We start from the raw sequence: 22,972 nt of genomic DNA on the forward strand, positions 1-22,972 counted from the left end.
ACATGCAGAGACATTAAAATTATTTTTGAGCAAAATAACTATACTAATAATTATCTTCATACACTTGGTGAATACTTGATTTCAAAACAATCTCTATCACTTAAACATCAGAGGCGTCTACCTTGTCCTCTCCTTTATTCAAGCCTTACGAGATTCCTAAAACTTTTACTAAGGAACTCCAAATGCATAATTCAAAGTCTTTTCCACAACTCTCTGACCTTCAACGAAGGATCATACAAATTGAGAAATCCCTCCACCATGACATTCCTGATACCTCAGGTGTTGCCTCGTCAGCTACAGTTGGGGTACTTCAACAAACCAATTCAGAAGACATCCAGCTAGAGGAGGAATCTCCTCTTGAAATAGTTCCTTTCAAAACTGAATCTTCCAATTGGCAAAAGCCACAAAAATTTTATTACCCTAGAGCTACCTCTCCAAATGTAGCTTTAGAAGAAGGACCTACTATTATGCAGAATAACTACAATGCCAACAATATCTATGAATGGAACATAGATGGTTTTTCTAAATATAACATTCTGTCCAAACTTTAGCAAATGACAATGGTTTCCACTACTTATAGAACTACCCATAACTGCTCCGATCAATTCACTACCCATATCCTCATAGCTGGCTTCACAAGTCTGATTAAAGGATGATGGGATACCCATCTTAGTAAGGAAGATAAACAAAATATCTTCAAAAGAATCCAAGTTGATTATTTAGGAAAACCAATTCTTAAGGATAGGGAAACAATTCCTGATTCTACAAATACATTGATTTACACTATTATCAAAACCTTTATTAGTAGTCCAGGTATTTTTAGAGAAAGGTCCTCTGAAATACTTAATAATCTTAAGTGGAAAACGTTCTCTGATTTTAGGTGGTACAAAGATTCATTTCTCATGAGGATCTATGAAAAACTTGATAGAAATCTCCTATATTGGAAAGAAAAGTTCCTAGATGGATTGCCTAAGTCTTTTAGAGACTTAGTCAAAGAAGATCTTAAAAACCAATACTCCAATGATATCATCCCTTATGAGCAAATAACTTATAGTCAACTCATAAGTCTAGTTCAATAAGTTTCCCTAAAAATCTATCGACAAGATAAGATACTAAGGCAACTAGCTAAAGACAGGTCTCAAACCCGTCGAGACTTGGGGAATTTTTGTGGACAATTCGGCCTACCTTCTTGTAGGAAGAAGGCTTATAGGAAACCGACTTAAAAAATGAAGTTTCTACTACCAAGCCTGATTTTTCCTCAAAACTAAATCCATCTTGTTCTAACTGGAGTCCGATGGCACGACGAACTCTCCCTACCCCCAGTAATGGCAAATATTATAGGGGTGGGCAGCCAAGTCATATTGCCAAATATTGCAAATTATCTAAAAAGGTTAGGAATTTTAACCTTGATGATTCTGTTCTTAGCCAAATCCAATACCTCTTATTAGAAGAAAGTGGAGATTCGGATAGTGCTAATGACGAATTTGACCAAGAATTCAACCAAATCCAGAATGATGACCTAGAATCTTCCCAGTCTGATCAAAAAGACCAACCAAAGATCAATGTTCTAACAAAACCTAGGGTAGTAAATATACAAGACCTCTTTTGAGATAGTACTCCTTAAAGAGGAAGTTAGGAAAATCAAAGCAAAACAAGACTTAGATCATTTTGTCCTCCAAAAATTCTCTACGAAAGCTGAACAATCTTAGCCGATATATGTCACTGATTTTGTGGATTAAGTGATTGAAGAAGGTGATTTAACAGTTCAGTATATTACAAAAATTACCATTAGGAGATGGCATACTCGGATAACCTTGATCATAAATACGATATTTGTCCTAGATATCATTGCCTTGTTTGACACTGGTGCTGACCTCAATTGCGTCTAAGAGGGACTTATACCTACAAAATTCTTTGAGAAAACTGCAGAAGCCCTTAGAGATGGAAATGGCGGTAAACTAAGAATCAACTACAAACTTTTTGATGTCGAAATATGAAATTTCTTAGGAAATTTGCTTCTGTCATCATCTACTTCTTTTGTCCTAGTAAAGGATATAATCAGTCCTGTTATACTAGGTACTGCTTTTATTGAAACTTTAATCTCTTTTAGGGTTACTCATATGGGAATAACTATTGAAGCCAACAATATATTTCTCCCCATTGATAAGCCTCTCATTCGCAAAATATTTTCCTTCTTGGATGACAAAAAGGCTCAAATCAATTTCCTCAAGGAACAAATTACATTTAGAAAGAAAGAACAACAGCTTCAGGAGAATTATCTTCAATCTAAGGTAAATACCTTAGAGACAAACATTGAAAAACAACTTTGTGCTGATTTGTCCACAACATTTTGGAATCGCAAAAAACATATGGTCAAGCTTCCTTACGAACCTGACTTTGATGATAAAACCATTCCCACCAAACATATGGTCAAGCTTCCTTACGAACCTAACTTTGATGATAAAACCATTCCTTCCAGTAGCAAGTTAAATGACACATGATGTGCAAATGCAATATAATGCAATGAATGATAAAGTGAATAGTTGAAAGTCGTTGTATCACTTTGTGTATACATCCATCGAGACTTAATGCGCCAAAATTAGGACCCAGGGTAGTTATAAACCCTTATATTTATCTCAAATTTTTACCAATATCAGTCTCATGTCTCAATCTACCCTACCGGCACATTCCTTGATCTAGGCATTTTAAAAGTGTCTCATTTTCTTCCAAAAATTAGTGTTTCTCCATAATACCGACATCTCGTAAATATGTATGTATGCAACGAGGCTAACATGCTTACAATCAAATTATTATAAAGATCATAAGTCCATTAAATACATATATAAGTAAGCTCAGAAATCAACTCAGTATGTCAGCAATTCAAGTTATCAGTTCTCATTTAGTACCATTGGAATAATTATGCATATATGACATTATTAATATTATATTAATATACAAACACGAGTATTTAATCATGATAAGGGAAAAGAATTCTCAATAAGGCCGATAATATCTATTCAAGTCACTCAGACATCACATTAAGAAATACGACATTCAAATGCATAAATAAGGTCAATAATGTCAAATAAAGCCCCGCAGGGGCAACATGCATTGTATAATATCATAAGCAAACAACAACATAATATAACCCTCACTCAGGAATCACGCAATATATAAAATAGCTCAAAAGACATATCTCATAGTTATTTTCCGAGATCCATAGCATGCTTTACTTATTCATTAACTACCCAACCCGGTCTAAAGAAAGTGAAGCCATAACATACCTCAAAGCATCGTAATCCAATCCTAATGTCCTTAAAAATGGTGGTTTCCCCTTTTAAATGATCTCAGAATTAACTAAAACATATAACTATAACATTTACATGTTAAAAGAAAACTAATGATAACCCATATCGGCTACTTTTATGTTGGGTCGAAAATGAATTCGAAAATTATAGGGGTAAAACTAAGATTTTTCTTTAGAAACACATTCCCTAAGGTTATAGGGGTCTACAATTGAAAATCCACACAAAAGTGAGTTAAAAATGAGGCTTAAATTAAAGAAAAACTATTTTTAAGCTTTACCGATAAAACCCCAAAATTTATTTCAAAATCAAGGTAGAAAATGAGTTTTCAAAGTTATAATCAATGAAATAATAGGAATTTGATTTTAGAGGATACCCACATGGAAATAGATAAAGAAAACCTTAAAAATTGCCTTTTTCAAAGCTTGGAGGTCCCATAATGAAGGAAAATTGCAAAAATAAAGCATTTATAATGTTCTGTGATTCGCACGCAGTCAACCCTTCACCTTCGCGAGGGTGAGCCTTGACCAACCAATTGAATTGGATTTTATATTTACGGCAAAGGCTTTGGGACCGCAAAGGGCGATAAATTGGACCTTCACGTTCACGATAGTTTTGTCATATTTGCGATGGAGGGAACAACCTGACACAGACTAGATTACCTTTCACGAACGAAGCCACCCACTTTGCATTTGCGTTGAAGGATCATTTCCTTCACCACATTCATGAAGAAGGTTTGCTACACTAGATATGAGTTGTGCGCAACTGATTTTCAAGAAAAAAATACCTCCGAACGGACCCTTAGAATTCGTTCGGGATCCTACAGAAATAAATCATAAATGATACTATGTTATTTTAAACATTCCAAACTTAACAACGAGATTGAATTTTGTAAAAGAGATCATTTTCAGTAAATTAGTTCAGGGACTCCTTTAGGGAAAATTTTACTCGTGTTTCTTATGGAGGGTCAAAATTCAAACTAAAGGCTTTGAACTTGAACCAACCCTGCTACGAACCCAAATTCGGCATTCCTGATCTAATGGAACTGTCCAAATTGCTATCTGACACTCAAAACATAAAACATTAATAAGCTCCTAAACACCTCAAACTCTCCCAAAATCCTCCTGAATGCATTGGGAACCAAGCTGCCCATACCTACACCCCAAAATCAAGATGTAGAAACTATAAAGAAGGATAAAATGGTCAAAATAGATAAAATTTAATGCTTCAGGTCATTACATATATTATTATTATTATTATTATTATTATTATTATTATTATTATTATTATTATAAAAACATAAATTATAATGTTAAGTGATCAAAATATCCACTAAAAGTTGTTTGACTTACTTGCCCTTTTAGGTTAATTTTCTCCATCCAAAAACTTACTAATGGATATAATTGTAATTTTGTCTTTGGACTAAATAAAATATTTTTATATTAGAATAAGACTAAGTTGATCTTATTTAAAAAAAAAAATTTAACCACAAAATAAATAAAATTACATTCCAAAACCCCTAAGTTTTAGGAGTAATCAATAAAAGGTTTATACGCTTATACCATTATGCCATTAATGGTATATCCTAATAGAAGAGGATTGTTTTTAGGACGTCCAAACAACCAATGTTTAGGTACACTTTTTTTCTCCAAAATTTATGTTGGTTAAGACAAGGAGACAATTAAAATTCTATATTACAATAAAATATTTAAGAAGGCTGTTTGAATATGTTAAAGCTTAACTTCAAATTACATTCACCATTAAGGGTGTGTGTTTAGAATGAAGAAAAATATTTTTCAAATATACTTATTTTTCTCAAATATAAGAAAATGATGGGATCAAAATAAAAAATTGAATCTCAAATCGAGGTTGAAAGTTGGGTCCCGAGACAGAATATTTGGTGGGGTGTTGAGTTTGGTGGTATAGGTCAACTCTATATTCGGTTCATGTTGAGGTCTAGGGATGGGTTTGGTTCATGGTCAGGAGTTGAGTCTTAGGGTTTGGAGCTAGGTCAAGAGACGAGTTAGTAGTTGGGGTACAAACCGCGTCTCGTGTTGGGTAAAAAATTAGGATGTCCTGTCATGTATCGAGTTAAGACGAATAATCAGATTTTATGGTTTGGAGTTGGGTCAAAAGCTGAGTCATGAGTTGGGCTACAGATTTGGATCCCATATCGGGTCAAAAATCATGATCTCAAGTCATATGTTGAGTTGGGATTGGGAGTCAGGCTACAAGTTGAGGTAGGGATCTAGTGTCAGAGATGAGAGTACATTTTTTGTACCTTATAAAATAAATTATTATATAATATTTTTTGAGATGATTAAGGTTTATAAAAAATAACGTGCAAAGCACATTCATAGAGACTAGTTATACAAAAAGTGGAAACAAAAAATTGTAAAATTAAATTACCATTTTACCCTTATACTAAATTAAAATATTCTCAAATATCACCAAATTAATTAAATATTGTCATTTATGCAGTGTCATTATAGATCAAGAATTGTTTCTTCATATTCCCATAGTGGTGTTAGTATGTCATTTTCACAATTCAGTTGGTATACCGTCGGTTAAAACTTACATGCACCAGGTGTATACATCAAGCCAATACATGCATGCAATGTGTTTGAATTTAGAATTCATGTTACTTAACCATGATTAATTAACATGCATTTTACTTGATTTAATTGCTTAACTGTGGTAAAGAACATTAATTTGGTGTATACACCAGGTGCGTGTAAGTTTTTACCGTATACCGTCTGAACAATAACTTTGAAAAGTTGGATTTCATAGTTTTAGTGGGAATTAACTATTTTTTCTTATTTGTTTTTATTCCTCCTTTATTTGATTTAATAAATTTTCACCTCCATAACTCACTTATTCAATTTCTACTCTTAATATTCCCGACCCATTCTTTTCATATTTATAATGCTTAAATATTTAATTTAAACTTTAACATACTTTATGATAGTCCTTGATTTTATCTATATAATTTCACATTTTTTATTTCATGAGATTGTATCCAAGATCATACTGGTAACATATTTGATGATTTGAAGTAGTAATATTTTACTATTTCATGTAGTACTATATTCATGTTTTAGTTTTGAAGAAAAAGAAGACTTGTAAATGGTGAGTGCCTTACGACAGTCGACAAGATTTTGAGAAATTATGAATTCATTCTGCATCCCCCCTATTTTTTTTTTCAAAATTAAGGTCGTCACAATGATGTATTTATTATATTACTTTTTTTAATTTAAATTTTCATATGTTCTCTAGATGATACGTCTTTAATTTAATTTTTACATGAATCATGTGAGTGTCGTTACTAAGAACATACTACAAGGTAGGTTATGTTTATGTTCAGGTAAAGATTCCTACCCGTCATGACCCGATTTTTAAAATTCATAATGGCACTGTAATGCCTCGAACATAGGTCCCGAGACGTTACATAGTGCTTAGGATAACAAGTGATCCAAAGCTAACCCTTCTACTGGCATAACTCATAAGCAACTGAATAAAATACATAAATCTAAATGAAATAAGTGGAAGATAAATCTTTTCTGAATTTGATCAATACAAAACTAAATTAAAATAATTACAACTCTGATTTTACAAAACAAAACTAAATCAAATACATTTACTCTACTGACTATCTATAAACCCTCTACTAGTATTGACTATAGGTAGCCGGGACATGACCCCTAGCTATCCCAAATCAATATGACTGAATAAAGAAAAAAAATCAAATACTACTCAGTCTATATGACTGACTCGAGCCCTTGAATCAAAAGGACTCATCACCTGCTGATTGGAAGCTACAAACTATCTCATTATGATGTGAGTACTATAATGGTATCAACATTATGAGACAATGTATCACATAGACGTATATGTGGATCAGTACTTTTGAAATATACTGAGCATGTGGGGGTGATGCATTACTAAAACTATAACTCAATATTCATATAACTTTTAAAGAATGCATGCTAAGTGTAAATGACTCACATTGGCTGGAGTAACTGAAAGCTGAAAATCATACATCATGAATGATAAAGCATATTGTATAAATCTTGTGTCATAACACTTAGTTCTAAAAGCTGTACTTTTACTCTTTCTGCTAGTGGAATAAGTCTGTTTTCAAATCATGCAAGCTAAGTGTAAAAGGACTCACCTTTTTCATCTGTAAACTAAAAGCTGAAATCTCATGGTAAATAATTTGTGTAAAATAATATCTGAATAAAATCGTGAGAATTTACACTTAGTTTCTAAAAACTTTTCTATTATTCTTTTCTGTTAGGATTACTCCGTTCTGTAGGCTGTAGGGAAATACTTTAAAAAACTATTTTGCAAGGGAGGTTCTTCTAACTGACATACGCTATGTGAGCTATCATAGTATCCAATGTCTAGTTCCCTTATGGGAAAGCCTCACATTGTGGAGAGGTGTCATACTCTTGCCAAGGAGTATAACCTAAACTAAGTGATCACAATCTGTATCTGTCATCCATATAGAAATGAGAATAATCTGATAATCTAAACCAACATTGGCTCATAGTTCTGGGAAAGTAGGATACGCTAAATCCATACTTTCCGCTCGGTGCTAAATACTACTCTCTTTAATTTGTATGCTCATTCTGTAGGAAATCCACTTTAAAAACTAGCATAAGGGTTTATAATGAAAACCAATTATGCATCTGTCTATTTTGAACTGTAATAAAAAACTAATCTATTTTTTGTAAACTATAATGAAATTGTAAAGTTGATTCCATAACTTAACTGAGGATCAGAAGAACAATCCTTTATTCAAAATCTAAATATATACTAATCATGGAATGCTTAAAAGCATCATCTTCTTGAAATATGAATACTTATACTTGGGGCTTAAAACCCATGTTCTAAATTCATGCCAAATCAAAATAATACTTCATTCTCAATAATCTACTTGAAATACTTTAATAATTTCAGTCAAGATAATGATATCAAAATCAGAATATGAATCTTATGGATCAAAACATGAGCATGTGTAATCTTGATGCACCTAAAGACTTTAAATATCATGCTTTCTTTCATATGACTTAAAACATAATATCATGCTTAAATCTCAATTGAGAATCTTTAAATCAAGCATAAATAGAGGAGAACAAACATGCACTTTAACACTTAAATCACTTTACAAATCCATAAACTCAAAACAAGATAAGTTGGTATGAATCCTAATTGCAATATATATAAATTAAACTTTAAAATAAGTTTTGCATACAAGGATGAAATAGTATCCTTTTTCATAACACCACATACCTTATTTAATTAGTTGGATGTAAAAGCTTGATATTTGAATCTCTAATGGTGTTCTTGAAGCTTCTTCTTGAAGTTATTGGATTAGGAATCTTGGTTTCTTGATTTTCTTAAAGTAAATTTGATGAAGTTCTTGGTGTTCTCGATCGGGCTAGGGTTTTCTTGGAGAGAGAAAGATGAATAAGAATGTGTATAATGCTTTTGAGCGCTGAAATTAAGTATTATGAGCGGATTTTGGTGAAGGGAAGTGACCAAGTACCCCTAGATCCTTTAGGAACCGAAATAGCATTTGAAATAGTTCTCTAACGCGATGGCTATCGCATCGCGTCGATGACCGACGCATCGCGTCCCAATCACATTGGCTTACTGCCTTACATGGAAAATGCCATAACTTTTTTCTCGGGTATCGGATTAAGGAAAAATTGTTATCGTTGGAAAGCTAATTAAATTATTTACAATTTGGTGGGTCTTGAGATGCAAAATTCTGTAAATATAAAAAGGTATACACATTTAAGGTAGACCCTTGTAGAATCAAATATCAAACTTTGGACTAATCAAAGGCTCTTAGCTCAACTTTATTCTAAGTGATTCTTATGAACATTTTTCACCTCTAAAGCACATCAAACTTGGGGATAAAGATCATGAAAATTATATTCACATGGAAACCATTTGAATTAGAGCTTACACATGTAGGAGCGATGGTTAGATTTCTAGTGCAAAAATACGGGGTGTTACATTATCACCCCTTTGGGATCATTCATCCTCGAATGATGGCTAGGAACTTGTTGAAGCCTTAGAGGTACTGAATAAAATGGACGTGATATGTCTTCTAAGAAAGGATATAACTGAGTTAAAACATTAAAACTTATATCATGAAACTAATTTCTGAGCTGACTTGACTTTACTTACTATAAGAAGATGGTTCATGCTGAGAATTTGGAACTTGCTTGAAGTGTTCATGATACAATCATACATATGGAACTGGAAAGTGATAAATTATGCAAGCATGAATCATTAGACAACGAAACTAAGATCGTACTAGGGGTATTATACTGTTTGAGTTGGAATACTTGGAAAACTATGATCATTCACTGAACACTTATGAACTGAATCATGACAAAATATCTGAATCTGAAACTGATACCTAATGCATGGTCTGCAAATAATCTACCTGATATGCGACGCATCGCATTGCTCCCTATGATATATGACGTACCACGGCCATATCACATTGTCTCACTGTTTTTACCATCCAAATAGGTCTCAAACCTTGCCCAAAAAATCTGAAACTTACTCGAGATGTGTTATCGACAATCCCAATCATGAATTCACTTAAAGATTTACATTCCAAGGTCGGGAAGGTCGGAAACTAATAGGCACTATATTCATCAACTTATACACCAACATGACATTCAAGCTTATTGTTATAACCACATATGAACATCTAAAACAACACCCATCATAGAAAACTCCTCATATTCTCTAAACCTCTATCACAATAACTCCCACGCACTACCTCAAGAAAATACACACATAAATTTCAACTAACTACAAGATGTATCAAAGAATTGGCCTCAATCTTACTTCATACTTATGGCCTTAGCTAAAATAAGCATATAATGATCTTTCATCAACAAAAAACATTTACTCATCACCACTATCATTACATAAGGTGGGATCACTGAAAGGTTAGAACATGAGACCTAAAACATGAAAGGATGCTATACGTAACTTGACACTTAACTGAGTCCTGAGGAATAGAGGATCAACATTATCGATTCATCAAAGAGATTTAAATTGAGGGCATACATAGCTATAAGCTGAATTCTCACTGATCACTATGAGTGTAGCATGAGTTATGGGAACTGAGCATATAATAAGGCATGAGTACATGAGTCATGAGCTGCCTGACCTGAGTTTGGAGTTCATAAATTCCTGGAACATGATTCGTACTGCTGAGTGAACTGGAACTTCTCATACTAGGGACTAGGAGAGTACATGATTTTCTATGATATGTATGAATAGAACTATGATCATAGAGCTGACACATAAGGCATTAGTAGATATCATGATGACTGAAGTACTAATACTGAAACAAGAATGAGTCGGGCATCTTCCTCCTACACTGGCAGCACTACTAGAATCTGAGAATCTGACTTAGTTACTTATCCTATCGTCTCCTTTTTATATTTAAGCCATCATTCTAAGTCCATGGAACCCCTTCACTAAACTCTAACTGAACTGCAACTACTTTACTCTAGAGTCAAGGGTATAACAATACATGTAAATAATAGAACATAACTCGAAAGAGTACACCTGAAAGTGTAAAACCCACTGCTAATACTTCATTCTGAGACACAATTCTATCTTTCTATAGCCCCAATAATCATTATTTAATACTTGAACACTTGCTAACTTAGAATCTTCATGAGTATCCCCATAGCCGGAGTGTACACCATTTAGTTCTTCAACTCTTATTTCTATTAGCTTAATCTTCAAAGTCTCAAACTTTGATTCTAACACTTAACATGGATATCGCCAAACCTTTAATGAACTATACTACTTCTGTCAAAGCCTACCAATATCATGCCTCTAAACTAATATTTCTAAACCACGAGAATCAAGATCGGATCAAAAGGCTCAATATTATCAATCATAACTCCTTAACTTAGCTATTAAGAACACCATTTACTATGTCACTAGCCTTCTTTTACTTAGAAACTCAAGGGTACTACTAACCACACAGAACACTTAATAATCTTAGAAAATAATGCAACCCCATATCACCTTGGGCAATCTTTTACATCATACATACAACATCATACTTAATCTCAAATCAATAAACTTAAATTCTTGCATTCACTGTTTCAAGCATATTGGTTCACCTCAATATAACTAGCATCACTAACCAAGCAACCATTACATCTACCTTGATGATCATCCACTTTTCAAACTTAGTGTCTAGGGCTAGGCATGATTAACAACCCAACCTCACATACTATTCTCACTTAGAAGCTATAAAACAAGACATCAAGAAACACTAGTCCACTAGAACCCCATAATAATAATAATTTATGACGAGCGTATGACCTATCTTATTATAATCTATTAGTACATCCTACCTCTACACATCACTACTATTCACCCATCCATACACCTAAATTTCTTTCATGGTTCTATAAGTTTCAACTAAACTCCTTTTTGCAACCTCAAGGGAAGCCTAAATTAATAATACCAAACCACCAAATACTTTATTAATAATCTATACTTTTCTAGAACAATAATTACCATCAATAACTCCTTTCATACTTCAAGCAAATAATAATTTACCTTAACTAATAACTCCTTTTCTACCTTCCACTAAACTAACACACTAGGATATATCACTATAATGTAAAATCTATAGCATGCATAAGTTTATCTCTATACTTTCTATCAGTCGTCATTCTTACTTTTCTTGTCACTACACTTTTATAGCCATACTTCTAACTATAAGAAGCTTCTGCTACTTATGAATAATAACACTCCAGGTTCCAATATCCCTCAAATTCAAACCCTGTTCATCAATCTAGGTTCATACTATCTCCTCTTATGACCACTATCTATATTGGAGGAATAATAAGTAATTTGAATACATATCTTACTCTGTCTTAACTGAACAACTCATATGGATGAGAAAATAAATTTTGATTTAAGGAAAATACAACACATTAGTGAGCTCCTCTTAAGCCCCTTGTATGACTTCTGAAGTTACTGATAGTAAATCTGAGAGCACCATCTTAAGATGAATTAGAACTTGCTAATTATGTGATCTCAAGAATATAACATAGATGGAGAATTATGGAGTGACACAAAAATCGATAGAAGTTTCTGAGATAAGAACTTTACAGCACGATCTAAAGTATGAAAGAAAGGAAACTTTTCTTAAATGCCCTGTAGCCTTTCAAAGAAAAGTACAGACGTCACCATATTATTCCGTAAGACTCTACTAGACACGGCCTCACAGAAACCCTAGGAAAATTGAACCTTATTCCCTGATACCAAGTTTGTAACGCTCCAAAAATGGGTCCCAAGACATCACACAGTGCTTAGGACCACAAGTGATCCCAAGCTAACCCTTCTACTGGCTTAAATCATAAGCAACTGAATAAAATACATAAATCTGAATGAAATAAGTGGAATAAAACTCTTTTTTGAATCTGGTCAATACAAAACTAAATTAAAATAATTACAACTCTACTTTTATAAACCAAAACTAGAATCAAATACATTAACTCTACTGACTGTCTATGAAGCCTTTACTAGTATTGACTATAGGTAGCCGGGACATGACCCCCAGCTATCCCAAATAAATATGACTGAATAAAGAAAAAAATCAAGTGCTACTCAATCTATATGACTAACTCAAGCCCTTGAATCAAAATGACTCATCACCTACTGATTAAAAGCTACAAACTGTCTTATTATGATATGAGTGCTACAACTGGTACCTACATTATGAGATAATGTAGAACATAGACGTATATGTGGATCAGTACTTTTAGAATATACTGAGCATATCGGGGTGAATGCATAAGTAAAAACAATAACTCAATATTCATATATTTCAAGAATGCATGCTAAGTGTAAATGAATCACATTGGCTGGAGTAATTGAAAGCTGAAAATCATAAATCATAAATGATAAAGAATACTGTATAAATCTTGTGAGTCGTAACACATAGTTCTAAGATCTGCACTTTTACTCTTTTTGCTAGTGGAATAAGTAGAACTGAAGTTAAGTTTGTTTTCAAATCATACAAGCTAAGTGTAAAAGGACACACCTTTGTCATCTGTAAACTAAAAGCTGAAATCTCATGGTTAATAGTTTGTGTAAAAAAATATCTGAATAAAATTGTGAGCCATTACACTTGGTTTCTAAAAACTTTTTTGTTATTCTTTTTTTTTTTAGCATTTCTCCGTTCTGTACGCTGTAGGAAAATAATTTTAAAAACTATTCTGCAAGGGAGGTTTTTCTAATCAACATACTCTATGTGAGCTATCATAGTATCCAACATCTAGTTCCCTTATGGGAAAACCTCACGTTGGGGAGAGGTGTCATACTCTTGCCAAGGAGTATAACCTAATCTAATGATCACAATCTGTATCTGTCATTCATATAGAAATGGGAATAATTTGGTAATCTGAACCTATGTTGGATTGTAGTTCTAGGAAATTAGGATGTGCTAAACCCACACTTCCCACTCGATGCTAAATACTACTCCCTTTTAATCTATATGCTTATTCAGTAGGAAATCCACTTTATAAACTAGCACAAGGGTTTATAATGAAAACCAATTATGCATCTGTATATTTTAAACTGTAATCAAAACTAATCTATTTTCTGTATAGTGGATTCCATAACTTAACTGAGGATTAAAAGATCAAGCTTTTATTCAAAATATAAATATAAACTAATCATGAGATGCTTAAAAATATCATCTTCTTTAAATATCAATACTTATACTTAGGGCTAAAACCATGTTCTAAATTCTTGCCAAATCAAAATAATACTTCATGCTCAATAATCTTCTTGAAATACTCCAATAATTTCAGTCAAGATAATGATATCAAAATCACAATATGAATCTTATGGATCAAAACATGAGCATGCATAATCTTAATGCAATTAAAGCCTTTAAATATCATGCTTTCTTTCATATGACCTACAACATAATATCATGCTTAAATCTCAATTGAGAATCTTTAAATCAAGCATAAATAGAGGAGAACAAGCATGCACTTTAACACTTAAATTACTTTACAAATCCATAAACTCAAAACAAAATAAGTTGGGTATGAATCCTAATTGCAATATACGTAAATTTAACTTTAAAACTAGTTTAGGGCACAAGGATAAAAGAGTATCCTTGTTCATACCCCCACATATCTTATTTAATTAATTGGATGTAAAAGCTTGATACTCGAATCTCTAATAGTGTTCTTGAAGCTTCTTCTTGAAGTTCTTAAATTAGGAAGCTTGGGTTCTTTCTTTTCTTAAAGTAAATTTGATGAAGTTCTTGGTGTTCTCGAGGGGACTAGGGTTTTCTTGGAGAGAAAAATATGAATAAGAATGTGTATAATGCTTTTGGGGGTTGAAATTAAGTGTTATGGGCAAATTTGGGTGATGGAAAGTGACCAAAGTTCCCCTAGACCCTTTAAGAACTGAAATAGCATGTGAAATAATTCTGTAACACGATGGCCATTGTGTCCATCGCTAATTGCATCAATGACCAACGCGTCGCATCCCAATCACGTCGGCTTACTGCCTCACGAGAAAAATACCATAACTGTTAGCTCGGGTATCAGATTAAGGCGTAATTGGTATCGTTGGAAAGCTAATTCAATTATCTACAATTTTGGTGAGTCTTGATCTGTAACATTCTACGTATATAAAAATTTCTACATATTTAAACTAGGCCCTTGTAGAATCGAATATCAAACTTTAGGATAATCAAAGGCTCTTAGCTCAACTTTGTTCTAAGTGGTTCTTATGAACAATTTTCACCTCTAAAGCACATCAAATATTAGGATAAAGATCATGAAACTTATATTCACATGGAAACCATTATAGTTAGAATTCTAGAGCAAAAATATGACGTGTTACAAGCACCTAACATGATAACTAACCAGTAGATAAGCCAACCCATAAATACGAAATAGCAAGTAGTGGAAAATCAAGAGAAAAGAAGAAAATTACAAAAATAAATCCAATAAAGACACTAATATAGAGAAGTAACCCTAAAACCTGATGAAGTTAGTACAAGAGCTACTAACAAAATAGGAGTACAAGGTAAACATAATATATATACACAAATCTATCTTCGAAGTACAAAATAAAGATCAGTCCAACAACTGAGGGAGAGTTGGAATAACTCCGAACGTCGGGAGCTCACCTTAAATATCCTATCCATGGTAGCTCTGCATGATGCACATATCAATGAAAAGAACTCATACTATGATATACAAGATGCAAAAGTGGAATATGAGTACCAAACACTACATACCCAGTAGGCATCAACTGATTGATCTCTAAAGATAATGCAAGTATAAATAACTTTTAAAGCAAGAATACATAAATGAAAACTATATAAGAAATGAAACACAATAAGGAACAGAGAGTTATAGGTAACCAACTGAACTCCATTAGTAATTAGGAACGATGATGCTATCAATAAGTAGATGAACAATATACTATAGTAGTATGAAGGAAGAGATAAGAAATAGTAGTACAAAGAAAGGGATTTACAAGATATGTATAATAATAATCCAAAGAAAAGGGTATATATAAAAGTAGTATAAAGGAAACCGGTCATGTATCATAGGAATAACTAAGCCTGAAAGTGCTAACCAGAGGAAGATAGTCTAACAACCTAAATATCACAAGGGTTAAAATAATAAGAAGAGAGCTAAATAAGTCTTAATCAGGGTCTATAGCAGAAATGTCAACAATCAAAAGATAATCTAGCCATGCTAAGTCTTACTAACATAAAGAGAAAAGGGATCAGAAATGTACCAAAAATCCAGGGTACCAATTCATAACCAACCTTGCACAAACTATACAATAGTAACTAAGCAATGATGTGATCAGCTAGTCTGGACAAGCAATAACCTAATCGGGCTCCCATAAGCTTGAAAGTAAAAAATGAACACTTAGAAAACAACAAACGTAACCTATACCTATACAAATCCCATAAGATTGATAGATACATGTGTCAAATAATTATACTAGTCATAGGCAATGCATACGAATGAATGAATGGTATAAAGCCAATACTACTATATTGACTGAGTACCAAACCCTATGAAGTACATACACCTCTTTTGGATCACTGGCTCACAAGGCAGGACATATGGATATAAACTCTTTTGACACGTGGTCCCTAGGCTAAGGAATCCACAGGGGGATACAAGATACATACATACATATATATATATATATATATATATTATTACTTGATCCCAAACTAGGACTTTCAATAACCATCATAACAAATCTACTCCATTCAATACAAGATAGAGATAAGAGAATAAATGGGTGCCTAAACTCAAAATGATGCTAAGTAAGTATAAATTTGTACGTCCACTGTCCAAAATCAAATTTGAGGGTAAAATAGTAAAATAGTGTAGAAAAGGGTCAAAATTTCCCTCGACCAGAGTGAGTAACTAGCGGAAAAAAGAATGGTCAAGGATGGACCAGATCAATCTCGGTCTAAGTTTTCAAGGTATTAAGTTTAGTTTAAAATATACTAAGTCATTCATAAAGGTCATATGACTTTCATTTAAAGAATCAGTAATAAAGTCAAAATGTGGTAATAAATTTCTTTTTTGAAAATAGTAGTAAAATCAAGTCTTAGAATGAAACTACAGTACTAAATATGCATAAATGTGTCTAAATGTATACATTCCATCATCAGTGTCCAAACAATTAAAACATAAGCATCTATAGTGTCTATAAAGTAGAACTATATTCTTTCAAAGGCTAAAATACTAACTTGGTGTCGTCTGGTCTCTTAACCACGACATCGAGCCCAATAATGTACAATAAATAAGAATAGCATCATGGTATTTAGAATATATACGACGATCAAGATACAAAGATAATCTAATCATGTAATTATCTTAAGTGGATTGATGCATCTAAGTGTCATTATCAATTTGTGTTTAGCCTAGTTTTAAGGACTTCTTGTATATTTAATGCATTGTGAATGATATAATTGACAATATATATGTTAAATTAATTTTTTATAGTGTTTAAGTTGTGTGAAAAACAATTTTAGAATCAAATTGGTCACAATGAGTTTAGACGAGAAAACTAATTTTACTAAGCTTGAGCTATGTGTTGTTCTAGTGTATCTCGGTGGACTCTATTGTGTTGTGTGCCCTAATTCATCTCGTTTGATGTTAGAAAAGACCATGGATGATTTTAAAATAAATTTTGGAAATATAAAGTCCAAAATAAAGTCGTAAAGTCAGTCATAAAGTGCAGAATTCAAAGGCAAATAGAAGGAGTTAATGACAACAAAAAATGATGTTTTTGACCTTTAGGGTGTGCCACGCCCTTGGAGCTCCTAGATAAGTGAGTGAAACGCCCCAATACACAAAATAAATGTGACCAAAATAGTTTTCATCACCTTTAAGGTGGTACAATCCCCTAAATATGTATCAACATAAGTGTGACATATCCATGGGCACAAAATGGCCAAAAGTGATTTTTCAGCTTCTTAAGTGAGGGGTAATGTTATCAATGCATATGTTCCATGTTGGAATAACCATGGAAGACCAAAACCACTATAAAAGGATTACTTAGACACAATTTAATCACATATTTAGATTAATACATGAAGGGGAGAGGAAGAAAGACAACAAGGGGCTCTAACTAGGGTTTTGTGTTCTTAACCTTTACTTTCTTGTAGTTTTGCGTTATGAAATCATTTATGGTGATTCTTTTAGTCAACCTCATTCTAGGGTTTCAGATACAAACAAGATTGTTTATTTATGGTTTAAAGTTGGTTTATATGTTTATCAAGTATGTGATTGTTCTTACATTCTTTCTATATGATTCTAAAGTGTCATGAACTTTAGGATACATCTAAGTCCTCAAACGAATTGAACATAGGTGTTGGGGGATGGAATGAATAATGTAAGGAGTGTGAATCATGCATTTAATCATTAGAATCTAACTGTTAAATGGTGATTTTTGGTTATAATAGAGATATACCTAATGCCCACTTGGTTAATGAAATAGGAAGATAGTCTAATACATCCAAGTTAAAGACTCACATCCCCGATCAACAATGTAGTTGTGACATCAATTTGGGTATATGATTTAGAGGGTTCCTATTACCAAGTTATAATATCAACCTCATAGATCAACAATCACGATAAGCACCATCACCGGATAGAAACCATAGTTATGCTTGAATGTGAAGTAAATGCCTTATTCCCGAAACTTTTCATATATTGTTTGCAATCCAATTTTCATACCGTTGTTCCTTTTTGATATTTATTTTATAATTACCAAACTCAATTTCTTAATTGGTTGCACTTTCACTTATTCAATCTATTTAGTAACACTATAGTTGGATAGTTTGCTAACCACCAAGTCTCTATGGGATTAATACTTGGATCTTAAAGGCCACTTTACTACATGTGTGTCTACGTACACTTATGTATACACCAGGACGCAACAAGTTTTGGGCACCATTGTAGGTGACTTAAAAATTGGTAACTGTCTTATTTTTAGTTTTTTTATTTTGTTTTATAAAGTTCTAACAACTTGATCTAACTTTTGAAATTGCAGGTACAGGTCTAAAACTTGAGTAAGATAGCAAGAAAAAGGGATTTGGTTGACCCATATCCTAAACTTGAGCAACACTTACATCAACTAAGGAAAGAAACAATCATTCTTTATCATGTATCACAAATTCAATAAGAAGAAGCTATTCATACACCAATGGTTGAAGATCAACCAACCCATAAGATAGTATACAAAGTGGCAATCCCACTCACAACTAATATTACTTCTACCATCCATAGATCAAATCTGGAGTTATATTTGAGCTCAAATAGAACATGGTGCAACTATAGCACAATAATGGACAATTCATAGGACAATCACATAAAGATCCTCAAGTTTATCTATAGAACTTCTTGGATATCAGTGACACCTTTATTCCCACTAGAGTAATTAACTATGTGAGGCTTAATCTCTTTCCCTTATCACTTTTGGGGACGAGAGGAAATGGTTGAAGGTAGAATCTTCAAACTGCATCACTATATAGGATGATCTAGCAAAGAAGTTCCTCATTCGATTCTTACCGTCTGACAAGACTTCAAGGTTACATAGTGAGATTTTGAGATTTAAGCTGAAGCCCTATGAAAACTTATATCATAATTAGGAGAGTTTCAAATTTCTTCTCAGGGACTGCCCAGACCACCAATAAACTAATGAGGTACTGACTCATATATTTGTTGAAGCACTTGATCACCCCACAAAAATTTTAATAGGTTCAGCTATAACTGATCAATCTTTAGAGAGAACTTATGATGAGTTGTATACATTATTGAACCGAATTAAACAAGGAAAGTGATATATCCAGAAACACAGTGGTGAAAGAAGCTTGGCGGGATAATTGAGGAGGATAGTGTCATAGCTTTGGCTGTGCAATTGTTAGTATTGAAAAATCAAAGGATGAAATAGTTCAGCAAGTTGGGGGTAAACCAAATAGGGGCTTAAGTAAATGCAGTTCTGTAGACCTTATTTTGGTGTGAGATTTTTGGCACTAGTGGTCACTCTACAGACTTATGTGGGGTAAATTTGGAATCGATTAACTTTGTGGGCAATGCGTAGAAGGGAAATTTGAATTGTGTTAATGCCTACAACCATAAGTGAAATAGTCAACCCAACTGCTCATGGGGCAATAATCGGGCCCAGACTCAATAGTTCCAACAACAATAGAATATGCAGGACGTTAATATTGAAGAGACCTTGAAGAAGATCCTGGCCAATCAAGAATAAATATCTGCAAAAATTCAGAATCAACAACTTGCTCAAATGAACTCAGGGACACAATTGGGAGCAGTTAGCTCAGGCCTATAATACAAGATCGCAAGGAGGTTTAACAAGTGACATACACAATCTAAAATAGGTAATGACAATCACCTTGAGAAGCGGTACATATCTCATTGACAGACCTCCAAATAAAATTAGGAGGCACAGTTAGAGTTAGTCCCATAGCAGGTAGAGAAGAAGAAAGTTGAAGTGAGAGATGCTAAAAATTCAGGAAAGTCAAAGTACCTAAAATCCCAAAAGCAAAGGCAGCTGAGCATACACTAGAGAGACTACCACCACCATTCTTGTAAAATTTCAAAAAGGTTAAAGAATATGCATGTTTTAAGAAGTTTTTTGTCACGTTCAAAGAACTTCATATTAACCTCCCATTATTAGATGTTTTGCAGGGTATGCCTAAGTACATCAAGTACTCGAAGGATATGGTGAGCAATAAAACATAGATGAATTATATTGAGATAGTGGCACTTACAGAGTAGTGCAGTTAAGTCATAATGAGAAAGATACCAACAAAGTTAAAGGATCTTAGGAGCTTTACCTTCCTCATACAAATTGGTGATAGTGATGTGGTCCATTATTTGAGTGAATTAGGGGCAAGCATAAATTTGATGCCCTTATCTCTGTTCAATACTCTTAGATTTAGAAAGCTGAGGCTATGTTTTGTGGTACTCTAAATAGTGGATAAAATTAGAGTGCAGCCCAAAGAAATTATTAAATACGTCCTCATTAATATCAGTAAGTTCATTATTCCTGATGATTTTATTATTCTTGATTATAATGGGGATGACATGGTACCAATCCTAACAGGTCTTCTATTCTTGTCGACAGGAAGAGCATTGATTGATGTTAGTGAAGGAACTCTTACTATGAGACTAGCTGATGAAGAGGTAGTCTTTAAAGTATACAAACCACTCAATCTACCTTTATATTATAAGGATTTATGCATGACCACTATGATGTAAGTGGATGAGTACAAACCACCAATGACCTCTTCAGACTATCTCATAGATTTTCCTAATCCACCACTTAAGCCCAAAGTAGTAAAGCTGAAAGAAGAGCTTGAAAAGGCTAGTTTTGAAAATGATATAGACCTTGAGAGTAAGCACTCAAGAGGTCCAAAAAGAGTGAGAATATGGCCTCCAATTAGAAGGAAAATATTGAATAAATACCATTAAAGAAAGTGATGTGGGTCATGTTGCAATATTAAATCAGGCGCTTCTTGGGAGTCAACCCAAGTTAAGGTAGGTATTTTATTTTCTTATTTTTCTTTAGTACCACCATTATTTTGTTTTGAGTCATAGGTTGAAGGAAAGTTTGAGTATCAAAAATCTAAGATGAGGAGTATGGCAAAGACTGAGCGTGGGGTCCACCAAATCTTGTTGATGATGAAAATGCTACTAGTTAGTCTTAGAGGTCAAGGGAGTATTTTTATCTCTACTTCTAGTTATACTTTTGATAAAGTGTGATTTTATGTGTGGGGTTATTGCTATAGGATTGCTATTTTTATTCATGCATTTTTCTAGTTTTGACTAAATTTGTAAAATAAATTATAAAAAGATTTTGTCTTTGTTTGGTTAGTGTTGTTGGTGTCAATCTAGTAGGGGCACACTCCACCCACCCCAAGGTTTTTCTTTTTGGTTCTTTTCTGAGGGAGTACCTTTTGAACCTAGTATCACTTTTTAATTCTTTAGGTGTAAATTTTAAAAATTTGGTGTTAAAAATAAGTGAGATGTTCTTTCTAGGTGCTATGTATGATTACATGATGCAAGTGTCTTTATTTGTGAAAGAATATTGAATGAGTTGAATGACTACTTTTGAGACACCTAGGCTCATGTTTATGACTCTTGTGCGATGTTAGATAATTCTAAGCTTGTGTTATTGCTTGGGTTAGAGTCTATAGGTATCCTACTTTATGTAAGTATGTGCCATATGTTAATAAGGCCTTTTATTGAATTTCTAATTGTATATTGGTGTCTAGAACATGCCTGTTGTGTTTACAAATCAAAATAAAGAATATTGGGTATAGGATATGATATAGGAACTTCTTTTATAGCCATGTTTCTACCCTCTTTATCTACCCTTATTGTACAATCTTAGTTAGCCCGATTGAGCCTTTAGCATACTCTTTGGTAGACTCATATGTAACTTATTCCAATTCATTCAATTGATCATAAATTGATCCAAATATGACTCTTGTGTGATGTTGGATTAATTCTAAACTCGTGTTATTGCTTGGGTTATAGTCTATAGGGATTCTACTTGATTTAAGCATGTGCCATGTGTGAATAAGGCCTTTTATTGTATTTCTAATTATATATTGATGTTTAGAACATGCGTATTGTGTTTTCAAAGCAAAATAAATAATATTGGGTTTAGGAGATGATTTATGAATTTCCTTTATAACCATGTTTATACCCTCTTTATCTACCCTTATTGTACAATCTTAGTTAGCCCCATTGAGCCTTTAGCATATTCTTTGGTAGTCTCATATGTAGCTTATTCACATTTATTCAGTTGATTGTAATTTGATCCAAAAATCCTAACTGCTTTAGTTGAAAGATTGAGATGTTAAGGAGTGTAAAAAATTTAAGAAGGAAAAGAGTGAAAGTGAAGCCCCAAATTAGTAGCTATTGGTGTGTTGAAAATATTTATGTATTGTTGTGGTTGGGAGTGGTGTAATAAAAAAATATAAAGTGATCAAAATTGATTAATGTGGTGATAGAGAGTACTCCCTCCTTACTATATATGAACTAGCTTAACGAGAT

At 33.2% G+C, this 22,972-nt stretch overlaps 1 long non-coding RNA gene across 1 annotated transcript in view; it reads left to right on the forward strand.

Annotated features, from left to right (window-relative positions):
* The window catches only part of LOC107870653, a 30,005-nt gene extending 10,763 nt beyond the window's left edge, over window positions 1-19,242 (forward strand). The window contains exon 3 of the long non-coding RNA XR_001674239.2: window positions 18,939-19,242. This is a non-coding gene — a long non-coding RNA (uncharacterized LOC107870653). The remainder of the gene's footprint in view (window positions 1-18,938) is intronic.
* The last annotated feature ends 3,730 nt before the right edge of the window (window positions 19,243-22,972 follow it).

Source organism: Capsicum annuum, chromosome 5, assembly GCF_002878395.1.
Source record: "Capsicum annuum cultivar UCD-10X-F1 chromosome 5, UCD10Xv1.1, whole genome shotgun sequence".
Classification (NCBI taxonomy): Eukaryota; Viridiplantae; Streptophyta; class Magnoliopsida; order Solanales; family Solanaceae; genus Capsicum; species Capsicum annuum.